At 38.9% G+C, this 22866-nt stretch overlaps 1 protein-coding gene and 1 long non-coding RNA gene across 2 annotated transcripts in view; one reads left to right on the top strand and one right to left on the bottom strand.

The window, feature by feature from the left end:
* The window catches only part of LOC140945339 (uncharacterized), a 554440-nt gene that overhangs the window by 285037 nt on the left and 246537 nt on the right, over positions 1 to 22866 (top strand). The window lies entirely within an intron of this gene.
* Positions 193 to 3221, bottom strand: LOC140945649 (uncharacterized). The gene is made up of 3 exons (XR_012166729.1): positions 3105 to 3221; positions 2702 to 2773; positions 193 to 964 (listed from the first exon to the last, which is right to left on the bottom strand). It is a non-coding gene; the product is annotated as an uncharacterized lncRNA (long non-coding RNA).

The raw sequence follows: 22866 nt of genomic DNA on the forward strand, positions 1-22866 counted from the left end.
AAAAAAAAAAAAACATACACACACACCTTTTTAATTAGTCTTTGAAAGAAATAAGTTAGTAAATTTAATAAAGTTATATGCCCTGGACAGGAGCAAGTTATAGCGAGACAGAAAAAAGATACAAATTAAAGCCCTAGTTTAATTTACGAATATTACGCTATAGAATTACCTAATAAGAATGAATCAATTATGAAGTACAACTAATTTTTTTATGTACTTAAATTTTTCAAATTAATATATTGGCTGGTCGGCGTGGTATTATAATTAAAAGTATGAGAGACCCCGGTCCGATTCTAGGATGTGAATTTATTTCTTTTTAGTTGAAAAACGCTTTCACTGACCTTTCACTGGTGAAAGGTTTTATGTGTGTGTTAAAAATGCCAACGACCGTTTACCAAATTTTCTAAAAGATGAATACCTCATAAGCCTATGATTTCAATTTTGAGACAACTTTTGAACATGTTTTCAGTCATAAATTTATAATTTTAAATCAATGGTTGTGATATATAATCAATCAAATAGCCTACCATCTTCATCTTCGTCATCATCATCATCATCATCATCATTATTATTTTTAATATCATTATTATTATTATTATTATTATGCAAACATCGCCCCATACTGTCCCGACGATATCTATCTTTGAGACTGAGTTGGATGCATCTTATACCTCATTGTGAAGTATCCATTTTCCTCGTTTTAAGTACCAAACATCATATCTTCTTGACCAACTGGAATCATAACGACTTCCCTGAGTTTCTATCGCAGTAATTAACGTTTTCTCCGCCAGAAGGATTTGAATGTGAGATGAATTATCTCCTGGAGCTGAGCACCAGGCTCTCGGTCCATCCAGTCGTGCATAAGAAGGAGTATGTTCAGCGCTTAAACTGGATGATGATGTGATGCTCTCATCTGGGATCATTTTGTTCCTGTTGCTCATTCCCAGACTGTAGCTGCAGTTCTCTACCAAATCGTAGTCATGAAAGTAAATTAATCTTCAGAAAATCTGAGTTAACCCTCCAAATTGTCTGTGACCATTAGAATTAACAATAATTGCCGTTTACAAGGAACACGACCGATTAGGGCCAGTTTTAGCCAGGACGGCCCTTAACGGAAGAGGAGGGGCAATCACTGTCCGAAACCAAGCTGTTCAGTTGCCATAAGCATCACCTTCTTTATATTCTTTTGCCTTGTTTGTTTACTTTGGGTTTCGACATAATGGGGCAGTGCCTTCAATAGGAGTAGGTCTAAGAAGCAAAATTGACTTATAGAAAGGCAGATACAACAAGGATGGAACGACGGCCCTCTACCAAGAATAACGCAGGAATAAAGTATCCATAGATGTCCGTAGACCGTAGAAGGCCTAAATGTAATAAACGACCCTAAATGTAATAAAGTCCTAAATGTAATAACAATTTGCCCTAAATGTAATAAACTCTTAAGTTGCGAATTTCAGTAATTACTCGAATGAGCGCCGCCCTCAAATAAGCACCGCGGCGCTTATTGCAAGTAACAAAAATGAACAATATTTAATGCAATATTTCCGCTGAAGAAGGCTGGTATGGCCAGCCGAAAAATTGTTCTAAAACAGTAATGTTTAAGTAATAGAAAACGTTATCCGTGGTTGCATAGCCTGACATAAACACGAGAGCGGTTGGGAGAATTCGTAGCAGTCATGTAAACCCGAGACGAAGTCGAAGAGTTTGCATAACTGTCGAGTATTCTCCCAACCTCTCGAGTGTTTATATCAGGCTATGCAAACACAGGAAGAAAGTTTTCTACTGATTTTATAAAATAACTTTCCCGAGAAAAAACACAAAACTCTTTGTAATGGCACTGATTAAAAGAGAAACTCTCACCAGTCGAGAGGTCTTGTACACGAAGCTTGTACGCGTAATCAGTTCTGGTTTTGCAAAAAAGGTGCTTTCAAAAATAAGGGTTTTCTCGCTTGAAGTGTCAGCTTAAGCAAAAAAAAAATTGACACAGCATGTTTATAAACATTTTCCAAGTTTTAGCCGACGGGGGAATGGGTAAATAAAGTAAATTTGTCGAGTTTTCAGCTAAAAAAACCTTTTTCAAATTCGTGCTTACGTGATAAGCGCGGGAAGAGCAAAACATCTTGAAGCCACAACCATGTTTACATACTCTCATGCAAGAGGCCCACAAGTTTTTTTTATGTATTGTGTTGCTTACAATTAATTTATTTGTAAACGTTAAGTTCCACAGTGCATAAGAAAATGTACCGAATTTACGCGATTTAGCGCCGCGGCGCCTATGAACTTTTCTCCCCCAATTGCGGTGCTTATTTGAGGGCGGCGCTTATTCGAGTAATTACTGTAATTGGCAACATAAGAGTTTATTACATTTAGTGCAAATTGTCATAACATTTAGGACTTTATTACATTTAGGCCTTCTACACGTGTAAGACCGATCATATCACGATGGTTACATACTCCAAGTTTAAACCCAATTTCTACCTTTCTACATGTAGTTCAAGTAGTTCCAAATATAAAACCCAAAACTATCGATAAAAAACGAAGGTAGTAAAAATTAGCTTAGCCTGTAATTTAGTATATTGATCACTGGCATTATATCCATTCTAAGATTCCCTACTAACAATTTTTTAACCCAAAACGAGCTTAACATAATGCGCCACAGATTATTTGGCAATCAGGACAGGGTCAGGACAAATCTTCTTACCATGTGACCACGTGTTTTGAAATAACAAAACTGTGCAAAATACGATGCTTGAAAAGCCTCCCATGGTTACCCCTGTGAACGTACAAAATAATATTTTAAAAACAAGAAAACAAGATGACATATACAACATCACCACAAACTGCTCGGTCCAGTGCCTAAGAGCGTTAAAAACTAGCATCAGTTTGGCGTCTCAAGAGCCTAACAATGTGTTAAGCTTTACGATGCAATTTGACTGTCCTCAAAATATAAAAACATTCTCGGATCAATTAACAGCAAGCGTCGCTATTTTGCGACAATACTAAACCTGCACTAAAGTCCTGGATACGTACAAGTCGAAAAATTATTGAATTATAAAGACCATTTTGTATACTTAATATTGACCCTGAACTGTGTAAGTACTCACCAAAAATACTATTTTCCGAGTTTTGTTCCAGGAAAAACATGTCAATGAAGTCTGAAAAATTGATACTTTAATTTACGTGTTATAATACTAAAGCTATTTTGTCTTTCTCTCGCACTTTAAACCAATCAGTGTCAGAGGATCTCATATCCGCCTGAGCTGAAATGATCAGATTAAAGGATGGGACGTTGACAAGAAAAACAGGATGTGCCCTTTAATATGCCCCGAATTTAGCCCGCGATCATGTCCTCCCTTTTTTCTGTACTTTATCATTGATATCGGTTTTGTTCAGCACTGAATAATTGAAAACAACAAAAAGGTTAGATATGTAATTCACTATAGCCTGGTTAATCCTATTTTGGGTTGATAAATAGTAGTTTGGTCGCTTAATAAGAGAGGTGGTCGCAGAGGTAAAAAAGGTGATTGGTAGGCTTGCACGACTTTTACCTCAAGTTAAAATGCCACTCGTTCCTTTTCTTTTCTGTCTATCGGTTAGAAGTCGACCATTTGACTTTTGAGATGGATATGGGTGATTTGGTTTGGGTAAGAATTGTTTTGGTGATAGAATGGTTACTTTCTTAAGTGGGACTATTGTATAAAGATCAAGGCCATGCTCTACCACTTTTTCTTGATATAAAATCCGACCTGAAAGTTGGGGTTGTAAATAAGCTTGTCTTCCATCGAGAACAGTGAATACTATTACTACAGATAATGTCATTAAATGGCATGCCAGGTCTGTCACACTGCAAGAAAAAAAAATGGGAGTCTCGCTAGGCTAACGTTGTAAAGTGAACTATGAAAAGAAAAATGACTAAGATACAGAACAGTTTAATAAAACATTATTACTATATATTATTACTTGGAAATTGCTGAAACATTTCTAAAGTTTGACTGAAAAAAATTCTGGTACTGTAGAGAGTTTTTTTTTCATTTTTTTTTTCTTCAGTTTTTTCACTGCCAGAACAATGATTTATCACTATAAGAACACTAGTGACATATATACGTATAGCACCCAAAATATAACAACACGCAATAACATATGTATTAAGGCGTTTCTTATAACGTCCGTTTAGAGCATAGTTAAGTTATTATTTACTTCTATCGCGGGAAGTTTTACTTACGCACAAAAAGTGTTGTACATGTTGTTCTTTGTTAGTTGTATTTATTCCCTGAAGAAGGTACGTAAGAGACGAAACGTATCGGAAATAAGCGAAAAAACTTACAACTACAAGAGGTCTTCCTTTGTGCTGCTCTCTAGTCTTCGTTAAAAAATTAAAAAATAAAAATCATACCCTTCTCTTCTCGGAACAAGCCTGCACTGTGTCTACATTTCTGTTCGTATTAAAACGGTTTCAAAGTATCAAGTTGGAGAGAAAAAGCAACTGAAACAAGCTTAAACAATAACATATCAACTAGAGTCTATACTTATCAAACGATATGAATTTTTTAGTGAAATATCAAACTGCTATGAACTGTAGAAAAACGGAAACGAAATACGGAAAAGCTAGTAGGGTGACAGACAGGTATTAAAAAACGGAACTGAATTTAAGTCTCTTCTTACTTAAAGACAACTTTCTGACAATGGGTCGGTAGCTTGTGATAGTTGGTCCAAAAACAGCCTCTGACAAAACATTTTGTTGAGAACAGAAACTTCTTGAACTGGTTGCAAAATCATTGGCTGAAGCAGACCGATGTCCCCATACCGCATTGGCAACCTCCACCTATAAAAATCTTCCTGGCAACCTATGCATGCTGCTAACTGAGCACATACAATCATTTCACGATCATAGGCATGATGCAATGAAGCAGTTTATAGCAGGACATGCATAACCATGTCGGGAAGATCAGTACGAGATAATGACCTGTGCGTCTGGATCTCTAAAGAAATCTTTCTTTTTATAAACTAGCTTTTGTTTTTTTTTCCTGAAGAAGCAAAACTCTTTGTTAGAAGCGTTTAATTAAAAGGAATCCTCTCTACCTGCGAGGTGTTGTACAAAATAGTGTATTTATGCGTGAATAGCGCGCACGCGCTGCAAAAAAATCATGACGTCACAACTGTGGCTGTACACTCTCGCACAAAAACACCTTTAGGGAAATCAAAGCGCGAACCTTACTTTATGATCGGTTGTCTTAATAGAGTGATTTAGCATTAGAACGGGGATTTGGCGCCACGGCTCATGCTTTTAAAAAGCTTTCTGCTATGAAACAAAGTGACCTGACTTCGGCCACGTTTATTGTAGGCCTTCTAAAAAGTCCTCCAAACTCGTGAGTTCAGCAAGTCTACGTTTATTAGAAATCAGCTACTGATTCCAGGGATGATCTTTTTGTATAAACATAAGATCAGGTTATCATTCCAGAGATGATTTTTTTTGTATAAACATAAAATCAAGATATGATTCTAGAGATGATTTTGTGTGTACACATAAAATCAGGTTATGATTTCAGTGGTGATGTTATATGTATACATTAAACCAAGTCATGATTCCAGAGATGATATTATGTGTACACATAAAATCAGGTTATGATTCCAGAGATGATGTTATGTGTTCACATAAAAACAGGTTATGATTCCGGAGATGATGTTATGTGTAGACATAAAATCAGGTTATAATTCCAGAGATGATGTTATGTGTACACATAAAACCAGGTTATGATCCCGGTGTTGATGTCACGCGTACACATAAAATCAGGTTATGATTCCAGAGATGATTCCATGCGTTCACGGCACTTTCATTATCTGATCGGAATCGCAGTCTTGTAATTATCTGGTTGTTTTATGTCCTGCATCTTATCACTCCATTTTTAATCCTTGCAATCCATTGTAACAGACGACGAAAACATTATCAATGCCAAAATATGGTCTTAAATAACAAAACTGGACCATTATTTTTGGATTCAATTGTTGAATTTAATCACTGTTTGCACCGATGGGAGAGACATAGTTGAGAGTGCTGACGAAGGCATGACATTACACTCACTTTTCGGAGGTGTAACCTACTTCGAACTCGTATTTCTTTTAAGCGATTGCTTTACTGTGGTTCCAAAGTCTTGGGCGTAGTTTAAAGCACTAAATGTGTTGTGTAGAAGTGAGAAACCAGTGTAGGCTTTCCACCTCTGTTGTCAGAAGTTTTTTGTACCTCGATACAGATTTTGTCGACATCCTCTTTCGCGGCCCTCAATGCTACCTTTTTTGCAGACGTACTTTTTTCGCGTATTTCAAAAGCCTCATAAAGATATCCAAGAGTTTTAAAAACTGAAACTGCCCTGAAACTGTTTCAGAAAGACCGGTTTTAACACGAGTGTTGGTAACACACGAGCTTTTCTTCTTATTAAAAAAGTCTCAATAGTTAGAGCTCCAACATCAGTTGCAAAAATGATGTCTCGTAAGTACAAATTCCATGTACTTAAAACAAAGATTACTGATTTCTTTGAACCCTCAGAAATTCTTTTTGGCCGAATACAATACTAAGAGTCCACTACAGCTTTTTTATTTGCCTCCACACATGTCCAATACTCTCAACCAGATTCCAGTGGACAAAACCTGGAGTCCGACGGAGTCTAGTCGAAAAATGAAACCGGAAGTACAGTAGAGTCCACTTGAGTTACCGGAAGTTTAGTCATAAGATGAAACCGGAAGTGTAAACAATACTTAGATGAGGGTTGGAAAGTCGTCCGATGGAGTCCATCGGATCCATCGGAAACACACCGATTCCGATGGAATCTCAGGAAGTCTAGTCGTGCCATGAGTCAAATCAAGCGCACATTGCACGTGTAACATAACTCGTTCTTTAAGCCCTAAGTCGAGACTGGCAATTCTAACAGGCAACAGAACTCGCTCTTAAAGCCATGAGTCGAAACAAGCACGGTACCCACGTAACATAACTCGTTTTTTAAACCCTCTCTAACGAATAGAAAATGAAGTTTTCCATCGGAATCTATTCGTGTCCAATGGATCCGATGGACTCCATCGGAACGACTTTCTACCCCCTCATCCAACAAAAGCGGAATTTTTCTAAGTCTCTAACGAATAGAAAATGAAGTTTTCCATCGGAATCTATTCATTTCCAATGGATCCGATGGACTCCATCGGAACGACTTTCTACCCCCTCATCCAACAAAAGCGGAATTTTTCTAAGTCTCTAACGAATAGAAAATGAAGTTTTCCATCGGAATCTATTCGTTTCCAATGGATCCGATGGACTCCATCGGAACGACTTTCTACCCCCTCATCCAACATGAGCGGAATTTTTCTAAGTCTCTCACGAATAGAAAATGAAGTTTTCCATCGGAATCTATTCATTTCCAATGGATCCGATGGACTCCATCGGAACGACTTTCTACCCCCTCATCCAACATGAGCGGAATTTTTCTAAGTCTCTCACGAATAGAAAATGAAGTTTTCCATCGGAATCTATTCATTTCCAATGGATCCGATGGACTCCATCGGAACGACTTTCTACCCCCTCATCCAACATGAGTGGAATCTTTCTAAGTCTCTAACGAATAGAAAATGAAGTTTTCCATCGGAATCTATTCGTGTCCAATGGATCCGATGGACTCCATCGGAACGACTTTCTACCCCCTCATCCAGTATGAGTGAGATTTTTCTAAGTCTCTCACGAATAGAAAAATGTGCTTTTCCATCGGAATCTATTCGTTTCCAATGCATCCGACGGACTTGGTAGGACTTAACACCACTAGACTTCCGGTTTTCCGATGGAAAACAAGGGGATACGACTGGATTCTGGTCGACAGTATTGGACAACCCTCTTTATTTGGGTAGTAATGTTTAACTTGACGATCTTTTGGATCCGTGAAAACAGTATTTTCCTTTTCCGAACACAGAAATCTTGTTAATATTAGAAGACGAATTATTCGTTGGGTTGTCTACAACTAGCTCTTTGACTGACGCTTTCTGGTTGTCGGGTACTGCCCTGGTGCCTTTTGCTCATAGTAATATCAATGTGCCACCGGGTCAACAGCGGGACAAAAAAATGTCAGAAAATAGCATTTCTGTTTAGAAAACTTTCTTGCATCATTAACATTAATATAATATCACTTAACTGTAAACTTTTCATTTATCAGTTAACTACTAATTTCTTGGCCAGTTATCAGTTAAATACTGTTTTTTTTTGGCCAAATATCAGTTAATTGTTAACCCCATTCGCACCCTCCTTTCTCTTTGAACGGAATAACAGAGGGCATTCTAGCGCATAATACGATAATCATGTTAAAGTCAATAGAAAACAACAAACATGTATAATGTTTCTTTCACTCCTGTGTGCAAGATAATATAACCGTAATGTCAGAAAACCGGAAAAGTGGCTTTTAATATTTTGGTGTTCTTTCTGTTCATTCTCGTTTTCCTCGTCATCACGAACATCCAATCAGATTGTTTAATTCTTCTTTAAATCGTTCTTTAAGCCTCTGATTCCAATGTTCTTTGTTCTTTCTCTTTTGTTTCTTTTATGCACTCTACGATATTTGGGTAAACACGTTTTAATAATTGCGTGCATTTTGTCCAACTGTCGCACGGTAAAAAAAGAAAAATTTGGCTTTGTGGTATGCGCAATGCATTTTTTCAAGAAGCCGCCCAGGAAATTTAAGTATTTGATTGAAAGACAGATCTGAAATAAGGTCAAATGACTTACGAGCTTCACTGATTCAGTTGTGTACTCAGAGGATTCGCATAGCCTGCGTAGCAGGCGTCGAAAGGGGTAGGGGATAGGGAGAAAGCAAAAAAGGGATGTGGATTGGGGAGAAAGGGTAAGGGACGCCTGCTATAAGAACCCCACTTTGTTGATTTCTGCGGACGCTGTCGTCCGCAAATTCCTGATTGGCTGAACCGTAATGAGCAACTTATTGGCGTGTTTCCTGGCGTGTATTAGTGAGAGACAAACATGATACAGGCATCTAGCCTGCGTGGCATGCGCAAAAAGGGGAGGGGGAGGGGGAGGGAGAAAAGCACGAAAGAGGGAAAAGTCCCCTACCCCCCTCCCTTTTTCCCTTTTTCCGCAGGCTACAGGCATCAAAGAAACGGTGTTCTGGTGACATAAGCTTTTGAAGATCACGTTAAAATCCGAACTAAAACCTACGGTAATAGCCTGTTTAGTAGACAGAGATGCTCACGAGGTTTTGTATACTGGGTTTGTCCAAACACCGAGCGGTGATTCAAGGCGATTACGATTCTTGTCAGACTTCTGCAATGCCGATATTCACAGGACTGCCTTTTCCGCAAAAACATATACCGTCTTGAATGAACTTCTAAATGGTTTGTAAAGAGAGAGCTGAAGCTTTGGTAAAAACTATCCGCTGAGCTTTTTACCAATTGTTTATAATACTCCTTTCATTATTCACGTCTGAGGCTGGCCACTGTTCTGTTCGTTGTGACCATTGTGTTTGATGAGTTACGACCAAAGGTTTTATGTATTCACACGAAACTGATCATTGTTTCCCGTAGACTGCAAGTAGTAAAAAAGAGTGCTCGTAGTCTTTGTTTGTCGTGTTTGATGCTGGAGCAAAAACTACAAAAATGTTTTATTTTGCTCGATTATGATATATCACTTGAAAAAAGCGTCTCGACTTGACAATTTCCGGTAAACAAAGTAATTAAGTTCGGACCACGCTGAGAAGCGACCCCTACGTGTCTTTGGGACTCACGTATTGACAGTTGACGTTATCGGATTAGTTGAGAAAATGGTGGACGGAATACAAAAACACCGGCTCTTATAGCAGTCGCTCTCTTCCCCTTTCCCCTCTTTCGCGCTTTTCTCCCTCCCCCTCCCCTTCCCTTTTTGCTCTTGCCACGCAGGCTAGACTGATTCGCAATGCATCAGAAACGTCTTTATGACAACTCAGTTATGGACACCAAAAAGAAAAGTCCCCTAGCTAGGAACTCAGAGGGAGAATTTGAAAAGAGGTCCCGTAAATAATTCCAGAAGCGATCTCTTTTGATCTCGTCGGAATTACGACGCGAGTAAGAATTAGGAAGAGCCTGAGTACACTTTTGAAGTACAGCGACAAGTGTTCTCATTGATCCAGTGACTGCCGAAGCCTCTGTAGAAGCACGTAATCCAAACACTAGCGATGTGTTTGAACATCTGTTCATTTTCAAACAGGAAAGAGAGAGGTTCTTTTACTTTCAGCGGTATTGGCAGTAGTACCTTTGAGAGTAAGTTCTGGGTTGTGCTCCTCTACTGGATGAGGAATACACAAAATTATCAGCGACGGGAAACTGGCAGCCACCCTTTATTGACGATAAGCTGTTTTACAAAATACCAAGTTAGTTTCTGAAATTGTTTGAAAGGATAGGAATACGCCATAGTTTTGCTTTCCTCCTAAGTAGAAAAAAAGTTTTCCTATGGGAGGAATAGCTATTCAATAGCTGTTAATCTGTGAATTATCGATGTCAACTGACATCCATACATGAATACTATATCAGTATATAATCACAGCGTATACTCTTGATTGCTCCTCTGCTGGTCTCTTGCATAAGTGGCACGTATTTGTAGCAGTTTTCAAACATACAAGGCTGCAGAAAAATAACTTACTGATAGGGTAGGGTGAAAAGTGTGCTATATTAGACGCTTTCCGAGACTGAACATTGGAAAGGATCACGGCCAATCGAGAAAAGAAAGGAAGCCCTGGAACGTTAAAAATGAAGAGATGTAGTCAAAAAAATAAATAGAAGTGTGTGGTTTGTTAGTGGATTACGCACGCGACTACAACAACAAGCTGTCTTATGACAACCATTATTAATTTTTCAAAAACAGACTTTCAAGGAATTTTACACATGCAAAACTGTAGCAAATATCTGTAGTAATTCTGATCTTGGTTATAATAAGAACGAAATGAGTTTCGTCAGACGTTATTTGGTAACGTACACATGATAATAATCAGATGATTTTCCTAAAACGACGTTGTAAATTTCCATGGTTTCTTCAGCTTGAATAAAATGACGTTTGAACAAGAGTCTAGCTCATTGTTAGAAAAAAGTTACAAGTTTTGCCGTATATTTCTATTTATGGAAATAAAATAGAATAACTTCCAACTTCTTTCCACTTTTAGTAGGAAAGAAAATAAGGTATTTTGCAGTAAAAGACATTTTCCATCCTTTGGTTCAGAGCAAGAAACCTGGTAATCATTTAATAACATCTTGTTTTTGTGACATGTCTCATTTGGCAAAAAATGGAAAAAATAACGTGCATTTTGTTCTTCTGCTGACAGTAATACTGCTAACTCGTATTAATGACCTCATGTTCACCAGATTCTCATGTTTTGTTGGCAATTTTATCCCCTAATTGTCGAATTTGTGCCATAATTCCCCGTTTTAAAATATTTCACTTGGCATTAGAACGGGTTAGAAACTGTTTAGGACATTTCTGAAGCAACAGTATGTTACCGTCTTTAGAAGAAATCTGCAACAATCGCCATAGAAACTGTTTCAGTCGGAAATTTCTGAAGCAACATTTTGTGACCGTCTTTAAGAGAAATCTAGCAAAACCTTTATAAATATTGTTTTGAAATTTCTGAAGAAACATTTTGTGACCCTCTATAAAAAAGTTCTGCATGAACCCATTAATAAAAAGTGTTTTGGAAGTTTGTGAAACACATTTAGTGACCCGAATCTCTTCAGTTTTTTTAGACTTAACAATTTGTTAAAAGCGCTTCCGGCAACATGAAACAGTCCCTTCTTGCCCATAAGCAAGTTCGATCATTGCATACAAAAGTCAAGGTGAAAAGAGACTATGGTTTAAATTCCTTGTATTTAAGGTATTTTGCTGAGTAATGGTAAATTTTGTGTTAACGTTACGATTTGACGATTGATATCAACTGAAATCCACTCACCCACGGTTGGATAGCCCGACGGCTATTCCAATACTATCTTATCCAACTCGCGTTCGTCGAGTAAGTAGAACCACCGCTAATCAGTGGGTTTTATTAGAGTCGTGACTAGTTGACATCTGTATTGACTTCTATGGATATACATACATAAAAAACTGGCAAACATATTTACTGTGGATACGTTTGCCGCTTGCCTTAGACTATATAAAGCGGTTCGAGGGTTAGTCCGTTTAAAGCACTTCCCTACTGGAATGCACGTCTAAAACTATCGCATCATAAATTTGACTTTAATCTTTATGGTGACTGAGGTGTCCCCAATTAGCTTGTAAAACCCTAATACCCCTTACACTAAATAACTACCACCACTGCAGACTTGAGTACTAGTATTGCAGCTACCATACTACTACTACCACTACCACAACCACTACCAAAACCACCAGCAACAGCACCACCACCACTACAGCACCACTACCACTATTACCGCTATCACTTCCACTACCACTGCCACTGCCACTACCACTCAGTCCACCTGCACCTGCTCTTCCACTTCGACCACCTCTATCATTTCCACTGTCACTATAACTACTACGATCACTTCCACAGCCACTGCCATTACCCCTTCCACTACGACTTCTGCTAAGGTAACCACAAAATCGCGGCACTGCACTTAAAAAAGGAATCGCTGTTAACTGAACACTTGAACGGAATAAAGATTTCAAGAAGTTTTATCGCTAAAGGAACAAATATAAGCTATGATTGCCGCAACGTTTTTGCAACAACAGAAATATATTATACGTATACATGATTATATATTTTTAGTTCAGTAATTGCTGGCTACTTTCTGCGCGCAATTGCTTCTCGATGTGACTGAAGTCCTTTTTTTTAGCCATAATCTTGTCCATGGGCTTTTTAATAACAATTGCGACAAGTCTTTCTACAAAAGTGAGCCACGAAGTAAATACAGCAGCGTCTGTTGTTGGACCACTCTTGGCACTGGGTGTCAGACATAATATTCGTACAAGCTGAAATAAATAAAAGAACAATGTAAATACAATTCATCAACCAGAATTCGATTGTTGAATCGAAGATTGATTTAATTTTTAATTTTTCGACTGAAGAACGTAATATTGACTGAAACCAACAATGAAGTCAACGTTTTTTCCTGGGCTAGGAATGCTTGAATGGGTCTCACTGTGAACAGAAAGCACGAGGTATCCTTGTTTGATTGGTGGACTTGTTGAATGGAGCAAGAGAGCTTTTTTTTGTTTTCCCAGTTTAGAGCACGGGATGTTCTCAAGGGAATTTCCTTTTTGTCTTTTTATAAATTATGCATACATATGCACGTGGATAGGGCGGTTCTTTGGGGTACTATACCACGTGGTCTGAAATGGAAAAACTAAAACATAAAAGCTAAATTAGGTCTGTTCGGCTGGTTTATTACCCTTCTACCATCATGTGGTAGGATGATTCGAAGTGGAGATGTAGTTTTTGTTCTTTTGTGTGTAAACGCGTAACGTTTGCTAGCCCAACGAGTCCATTAATCGAACAACAACTCAGCAGCCATTCTGACAAAATAAGGATATGATCCACAATGATATAAAAAAAATTATCTGTGACAGTATTATGACCAAAGAAGGACATAACCTCTACAAGTTACCCAGTATCAAGTCATTATTTAATCGTAATTAAACTATCTTATACTTAAAGCCTTCGATAGTTCTGTTGATCCAATCAAGAAATGGATATTCTGTGGTGTACTATCCGTACTTATCCCTTTGAGCGCACCCCTCGCCCCAGCTGACAATACCAATGACTAACCGACGCATTTACCGTCCTCTTCTGATTTCGCGAACAAATGGTCCTCCACTGTCCCTTTGACATGTGTCGCTCTTTCCTTTGCCGTCTCCCGCGCAAAATGTAATAGTGGCGTTGTAGCTTATTGTTGTTTTATTTGTGCAAAGCGGGTTGCTTTGAATTTGTAAAACGGTATGACGAAGTATTTTGGATGAATCTTGAGGGCTGGGGCGCTCTCCAAGTCTGAGGGCTCGTGTTGCTCCCCCGACGGGGTACTGCCATATATGGGCTATATAGGTATGTGCCGCTGTGAAGGGTATGGTTTTCAAGCAGTTTACTCTAGGATAGGGTATATAAATCAGAGCGTTTGGCTCTAGAATAGGGTATCATTTTTCAGGAAACTGATCAGTTGGTTGAAGATTTTATCTAGACTAGGTACACAGCTACTCTAGGATAGGGGGATTTGGGGAGGTTACTTTAGTATAGGGTAGCAAAATTCAGCTGAACTAGCTCTGGTAAAGGTTAAGGGTTCCAGGCTCCCAGCGGCACATCCCCACCCAGAAATTCCTAAAGTGCCCCCCCCCCCGGGGTTGCTCGCCACCCGCCCACCGTAACGTACGTCGTAGGAATAGCCTGATCCCCTTCATTTTTGTTCGGTAGGCAAACTGTTTGTACAAAAGCGTTAAATCTTACACCACGGCTAAGTCTTATTAGAGTAATGTCAAAGTCCCAGACGAGTCCTTCCGTGAATTTGTCATGAACCCAAATTTTGTTTGGAACTACTTTCCTGTTGCGATGCTTCGTTGCTGGTCAGGTTATGATCGCCTGCTTTAATAAGATACCTAAGAGATAGTTAAGGTTAGTATTACGAATAACAAAGGCCGAAGCTTTCGAAAACTGGTTAACTAGCAGTTTTCAAAATGACTGCCAGATTTGTTGATGTTTCGGAGTCAGAAATTGATCAATAATTTTATTTTCTTGAATAATCATTAATGTAAATATACTAAAACAATTAGTCGCCTGAGGCGACTAATTGTTAAATAAAATAACTTTAGTACAGCGGAGTCTTTTATGTAAAAAATGTAGTTTAAGTGACGTGATCAAGTCATGTCTTCGCTCTAAAGCCAATCATGACTCACGATTTAGGAGGGCCGAACTTTCTCAAAACTCAGTTCAGTCAAACAGCAAACAGCAGCACTTCAAAACACGAGTTTTTGCACTCATTACATGATAACTTATGAAAGCTGTTTTACAGGAAAAGTCAACACATATTCATGCGAACATACAATGAAAGAATACGCTCATGGTGTGTTTACTACAGAATTAGAAAATTGAACGTCAAACTTTACTCAGCTGTGTTTTGTTGCGTCGATCCGTAATTTCGTGCTTACAGACGGAACTGGCAGCTATTGTAATAGAGGACTTCATTCACTTTTGCAAGCAGCAGTGATTTAAGTTATTTTTTCTGGACTTTCTCATGATCAGGAAATACTATTGAAACGACGTGGCTGCATCTGCGAAGTTGTCGCATGTAACTAATTTGTACGTACATAGGTGGCCCAAGCGTAATATGAGAGTTTGTATGGAAAAAAGAATTCATGTTTTATAGGAAATGAAACGTAGATGAAATAAATGAACTAAAAGCGATACAAGTTATCAATAAAGGGTAAATATTGTTACCTGGTGTCGTTGTCTTTGTTTTCACGAAGTTTCAGCGCGATTTGAGTACTTTTACATCATCTGACGTGACAGTGTAATAATAAGAGACAAGGTCGGATAGAATCGCTCGATCGACCTTCAGAGCTGCTCAGAATCAGCTCCAAATTTCACGCAAAAAAAAAAACACAATTATTGTGAACCACCGAATCCACAATGTGATGCCTTAAGATCACCTTTCTGTAATTTGTTCCAGTAAACCTTGCGTCTGGATTGCATAATTCGATCGAAAAGATCAACTACAGCTCAAAAATCGGCGCCATTTATCCGTGACAGTAAAAGTGTAGCATTTCAACCGTTTCGTCGCTCGGCAGTGACTGGGCGCTAGCGTCAAATAATATTTAACAACTATTCCACAAGACCGAATGGGCTCTGAGAGACCGAAGAGCCGAATGGGCTATAGCCTCAGAGGCCATGAGGGCGACAGGAATAATTGTTTTAGTAAAATCCAACTGGTTGGTCAAAAATATCCAGACGAAACAACTTTAGCTAGTTAAAGCTGGACTATTATCCTTTTTGGCCTCCAAAAAGCCGGTGATTTTCGCTACTAGTGGGCTATAACACATAGCCTAGTAGTAGCTCAACCAATCAGAACGCAGCATTGATAATAGACCACTAGTTGAATTTTACTAAATAGATTTAGCCAGGGCTAAAAGCGACGCTATCGATAATATTCAAAGTTTGTTCAAACAAAATATAGAATCGTGTAATGCTAAGCGGCTAAGGCAACGCCGGAGAACGGTGGAAAACAACAATAGGTCTCATAACAAAAAAACAACTTTGCACGTGCAGCACACTTTTTTTGTACATTTCTTTGCCGTTGTTTTGCAAGACTACAATGTGAAACTTCCAGAAACTTCTTTGTTACACGTTTTTTGCAGGAAACGTCGTACGTCAGTCTTGGTCACTATTTTTTCACTGCCGCTCATTTTCACCTTGCATTGGTGGCTGCTAGTATTTCTCATTTTGTCACCGCCGCTACAAAGTTTTCATGTTGTTCTTCCAACAAAAAAAATGTCTCCTTTGTATTTTTTCTCGTTGAGCTTTGCTGGCCTGCCGCCTACTTTCTCTTTTTCTCTGTCTTTCTCTTGCTCTGTATTCCAAATTTGTGGACATGACAATTAATCTATTAAGCTTAATACTTTAGACACCACGGATACAGAAACAATCTCCGCTGTCCGTTTTCGTCTTTATTGACTCTTTATAGTTGCCTCTGCTTTACAAAACGCCGGTGGCTATGAGATTTCCCGCCAAAGTAACCTCGAGTTGCATTTGGGTTACCATACCTCGTGATTGAGTTATTTTACATTGGTATGCCTGTGGTGCGGTGTACGGTGTACGGTCACGTGATTACCAGATTTTCCAGGATGGGTAGATTTAACTCACTAGAACAGGGTGATATTCCTTCGTTAAGTCAAATTTCTACGCACCCATCTCCCACTGGCCAGCAAGGTTTACTGGAACGGATTGCAGAACGGTGATCTTGAGGTATCATATTGTGGATTCGGTGGTGCAAAATGAAACTGTGTTTGTTTTTTCGCGTGAAATTTAGAGCTGATTCTGAGCAGCTCTGAAGGTCGATCGAACAATTCTGTCCTACCTTGTCTTTTATTATTGCACTGTCAGGTCAGATGATGTAAAAGCACTCAAATCGCGCTGAAACTTCGCAAAAAACAAAGACAACGACACCGGGTAACAATATTTACACTTTACTGATAACTCGATGGCTTTTAAATCATTTATTTCATCTAAGTTTCATTTCCCATACAAACTCTCATATTACGCTTGGGCCGCCTGTGGTACGTACAGCGACCGATGGAAATATGTTAGTGGTAGCTCTAAATTTGGAGAAAGGTTTCTTTGCCGTAGCCACATATTGGCGTTAATATTTGTCGATTTGGCGAGACAGGCGGTTTGAAGAAGGTTGTGGCATCGATATTACCGAATGATTTATGCAAATGTTGGAAAAAACCAGCGCGAAATTCTGACATCTTTCATCATCGTTTTCAGCTTGTTTACAACTTGCAGCGGCCAATTTTGTACCAGAACTTGATCAGCCTCGATCAGATCTCTCTTAGGAACAATTTCTTTCATTCAGGAAATTAATTTTGACATACAATAGTTCAAGAATGCTAAAACTATCCGTTTTGTTGCTGGTTGGCACATGGTTAGAGACATTCTACACCAGAAATTCACAGTTGTTATCTTCAGGCTCTGCGATTTTTGGCATCTTCGTGAACTGTAAACTTCTTTCCAGCCATGCACTTTATAACTTTTAAAGCTATGGCAGTAGCGAATTGTGACGCACAGTAATAAAATGTGAAAACCAAAGCTTTTAAATATTAAGAAGGTCTTGGTAAGTAAATTGTTTTGTTTTTGAGCCTTTCTAAAATCGTTGTTTGCAGATCAATAGCCGGTTTTGTGTATGGCTAGTGGTCTGGATGCCTTTTTCTATGGGTTTACTGGTGTTTTTGACCAATCAGATCGTTCGTTCGATCTCAATTATTTTCTAAATAGCGTTAGCCACCTTTTGAACAACTGGGGCCAGGAGTGAATTATATGATTTAAACGATACACTATACACACAACAGTATCCTCAAGTGAGTCGGAATCATTTCTTATACCTGGCTTATATGGCTTTTTTTTAGTGTTTTTGTCTAGTGTATTATCGAAAAAAGGTAGTGAAATAAACTTGGACTGCAAAGTCTTATAGACACTCACCGATTTGGATTCCCATGAAGCAGTCTCTTGGTTCAAGAATCGTAAAAGCAATACGCAGCAGTCAATACCCATCGATCAGATATAAGAGCTCCACCTCATGAAAATGATGGAACTAAATGAAATGGGTATGGTTTGAAAACGGAGGGAAGCAGGATAAAAATAACTTTCGTCGCGCGCGGCTGACAGCCCCGCTGTAACTCGAAGCCAACCTCGTCCCCAGGGCTTTTCCATTAGAAAATGAGAGGAGCGGGAAAAGGGAGAAGGCCTGGGCTCAAACCCAGGGTAACTAAAAGTTCGTGCTAACTCTTACTAATGTTGGCTCTATACTGTTGCTGTAATTTTACCCTTGATAACCAGAACCCTCGCTAACTCAAGCCTTATAAGTTATGGCCCGTCCTTTGATGTTAGACCACCCGGGAAGAAAATGTTTTTCCTAATCAGGTTATCTTCTTTCAGCCTTAGCTACCTTTAAAACATGAAGCAGAAAGATCTATTAATATTTGAGAATATTTTCTTTTAATTAAAAAAGAAGAAGAAATGTAAATGGCTCCTGTGACTTATTTTTGAAAATTACTCTTTAACGGTAGATCTTATTGTCAAGCTGCCACTCAGGACAGATTTCTAAAAGGGCGAAACCTGTTGGATAAAGCGGGCGAACCCGAGCGGTCAGGCTCGGCCCATCTTGCCCGCCGGGTGGTTAAAAAAACACAGCAGGACACAGGATTCGCTTCTTCTTGCGGGATTGCGGGTTCTTCGAGCCAGCCATGTAAGATTATTTAAAAAATGTTAAATTAAATGAGTCATTTATTTATCGCCTCCGTGGATAACGTACAATCCAATCTGCCAAGCCCATATCCCTCTTCTGGAGTGTACTCCACCAACAATTCTGAACTTAGAGTTTATAAGGCACTGTAGAGGTTTGCCGTCGTCCCTAAAACGTAAGTATAAAACTATACTTTTTGCGTGTAAATCACTCTTTTTCCCCCTTGATCAGATGCTGTTCGTTCCCTTACGGTCTATGTTTACTCGTACACTCTAGGTTGCACTATAGGATAAATGTTCATTTTTTCGTACTAAAATTTAATAATTTCCCGTCTTGTTTTTAGCCGCTAGTAAAGGCAACTATTTTCCAGTGGGCCGGGCTCTGGAAAATGATGTGGCTATGAGGAGCCCTGAGAGAGGACAAATTTGGGAGAACATTACAGCAGCACTGAATTCTATTCTGCAGCCGAAATTTAGCGTAACTGCAAGTCAAGAGATGTGCGCGACGAAGAGAAAGCCTCCAAAATTGAATAATCCAGGTCGTAAAGAACAATAAATTCGCCATCGTCGATTAAACCATCGTCATAGCGTATAAGATGCAATAGGCCAGTTGCACTAAGAGGTCACGTGACCAATGCTTCCTTTAAACGATCAGTTGGACTCTTGCTGCTGCCAAAAATTGACAGAGCACATAAAAATCATCTTACACCCGAAATTTGAGAGGAAACGCATTTAAGGGAGATATTTTATAGCACCTGATTTTTCAACAAAGTAGTATGATTTGCATTGGCCGCCATGTTGGAGGGCATACTCTTGCCCTCCAACATGGCGGCCAAAACTACTTTTTGCTTATATCTTGTTAAACGTTTGATAGTTACTCTCAGATGTGCTGTAAACGTTGCCACATCAACTTTTCAACATTTCCCTTGAACTTTAAGTGCAAAATTTGTGTTCAGAAAGAGGTAATTCATAATTTTAAAATCACATTTTGGTCACGTGACCAGCTTCGAACTTACTCATTTTAAGGAAATGGTGCGGGTTTGAAAAACTAAATCACTATTAGTTTGTTTAAGATGTGACCCACTAATCGTTTTTTTGAAGGCAAAATCATATAACTTTCATTTTCATAAAAACAATGTCACATGACCTCTTAGTGCAAATGGCCTATTCACGGGGGTCTTTGAATGCCACAACAAGACAAAGTTCCTCGCAAAGAAAAAGTTGTCGTCTGTCTGGGAACCCGGCACTGATTAAACTTCGTTTTCCCCGCCGAAAACGAAACCCTTGGCCCAGTCTGCCTCGGTTGCGAAGCGCCGTCATCATCAGTTGAAAACTCGACAAGTTTACCTTATTTACCAGTATTTACCCATTCCCTCGTCCGCTAAAACTTGGAAAATCTTTACAAACTTGCTGTGTCAATTTTTTTCCGCTTAAGCTGGCATTTTAAGCGCGAAAAATCCGTATTTTGGAAAGCATCTTTTTTACAAAACAAGAACTGATTGCGTGACTCGGGTTTGCATGACTGTTTCGAGATGCGTAGCGTTTTTAAAATTATCCCGGATGGGGTTCATCCGGGACTTGCAATTGTATTATTTAACGATTCAAGCACACGATTTCACGCCTTTCCTCGTACAGCTTCGGGAAGGGCAAACATCTTTTCTTCTCTGAGGAATACACGGGAAGAATTCCTTTTCCCATTTCAGAAGGACGTTGAGGGGAGATGGACGTTTCAACGATCATTTAAGTGGGTTATGTTTATTTGTTTTTAGCAAAGTTAATCGCCATCAAAATCCTGTTTTCGCAGTCACATGGCGCGGCGGCTGGTGAACCAGAAACCGCGTGTGCTTGTCTCAGGTTATTCATTTTGTTGCTGCTTAGATCGCAGGAATTTGCGGCCCAAAAATCACTCTGAAGGCTTCTTTTAGTGTTGTGTTTGGCTTGTTTAGTAGTATTTCTTGTGACTGAAAGGCGTTGAGTGGATAAAACAATCCACTACGATGTCGAAAACATTCGCAGCACCACCCCCTATTTCAATGACCTTGAGCTGGGATTCGGCGATTGTATATGGGATAATGATAGCTACCCCGGGTAAATCTCACTCTCTACGGTTGCATTACCTGAGCTATTACTTATAGACCCTGAAATTGCGATTCAAAGTTGTATGGAGTCGTCTCATGAGGGAAGGAGTCTTTCAGCCGACATAACCAAAATGGCCGATCTCAATTCTTCGTTTTCACTGTCACGCAATAAAAAGGACACAAGAAAATAAATTAGAAACCGTCCAGTGGAGGAAGCCAAGAATGAAAAGAAAAAAATGAAATGTTATAAAAGACTAAGACTTTGTGGCGCACAGTTTCTGAATTATTTGCTGAAACGTTTCACGCACCTTTATAGAACTTTGTATGGAGACGCCGTATTGGTGGACAGTTTTGGTCCACCACTATGGCCGCCGGAAATCGACAAAAACATCTGGAGTTCACTTTTTCTATAAAAGCCCTTTCTTTTCATTCAAGCGCTAGCATATGTGTGCATAAACACATTTCTTAATACTTGATATGGTTAACCTGCTGAAAATCAAGGGGTCACGTAGCAGCTGCTCGGAAGAGTAGTCACTAATGGTGCCTAACCCTGACCCCAAACAATACTGAAACAATTGAAAGAATGACATGTCGTTGTTTTCTGCAACGAACCAAGAGAGACCTTTTGAGCAGCTGCTATCAGAGAAGAGACGTTTTTCAACGAGCATTCCTATTTTGGTGTCATGCACTTTGAAAACTTGGAAGTTCAAATTGCTTTATTTTCGAAATGAAACATGCTTCAGGGACATTCACACTAAAATGTAAGCCGCCTTCTTGAAAATGGTGGACGACGAATCAAGATTTTACACGTCATTTTAAAGAAAGATGTTGCAATGCAACATCTTTCTTGACCAAGGCGTTCAACTTCAGTGTCACTGAACACAACGAAGACCAGTGTTTGGGTTTGAAACACAGTGGCAGACATTGGAAGGCTATTCTCAATTTTATGAAGCGATCAACTCATGATCAGCTCCTTTGAACAGAACTTTTTAGAATTCAGTTGAGGTACTGTTTTGTTGCATACTAAGGTGGTTTTAACTGCTCTAAGGTTTTAAAATACAATTTTTAGGAGCTTTTTTATTCCTGTAACACATATCAAAAATGACTTTTTTTTCGCTCTGATGAATATTTTTAATTCCTTGTTCGTGGACATTGTTGTTATTGCATGAAGAAGAAATGAAGGAGCAACTGGTGAGTGTAGCACTCTGTATTTTTCTGTTTTTGCCATTTCCAGTCCTTTCTCTTGCGGCTCGTAAATGAAATTGTAATAGGAGTCTGGCCGATAGGTGAAAGATTAGTTCATATTTAGGCATACAAAGTCTTGTGCACTCTGTTGTCAAGTCTAATTTTGCTTTGTTTTGTAAGTGACAGTGTTTGGAAAACTTGAAATTAATAAACTTCATGCAACTTTGTTGTGTATCTTGTTTTGTTTTCATTTGCTGTCATTGCGAGCTATTCACTTAGCCAAGCAGAATCTGCAGCTGGTGGCATGCGTCTCCTATGTTGTTAGAGAGTAAACTCGCCTTCTCTAATCATCGCCTACTCTAATCAACAACAGTTAGAGTGATTTTGGACACACTGTTTTGAAGTTGAGCTATATGTACATGTACTAACTAATCAAGTAAGTACTTGTTTTGTCTTGTGCTGTTGGTTTGTTTGTTTGTTTTTTACCACACCGGCTAATAATCCTCTTTTTGAGGGGTTTCTGTATTGGTGAATAATTTATATATAAATTATGAGAATAACAATACTAATAGGCTGTTACTTATAACCAGCCTGTCATTGGCCTATTTTTAATCTTTTTTTGTGATGTTATGTTTTCATGATGAGCATAACCTCAGAAAAAGGCT

This window comes from Porites lutea, chromosome 8 (assembly GCF_958299795.1).
Source record: "Porites lutea chromosome 8, jaPorLute2.1, whole genome shotgun sequence".
NCBI lineage: Eukaryota > Metazoa > Cnidaria > Anthozoa > Scleractinia > Poritidae > Porites > Porites lutea.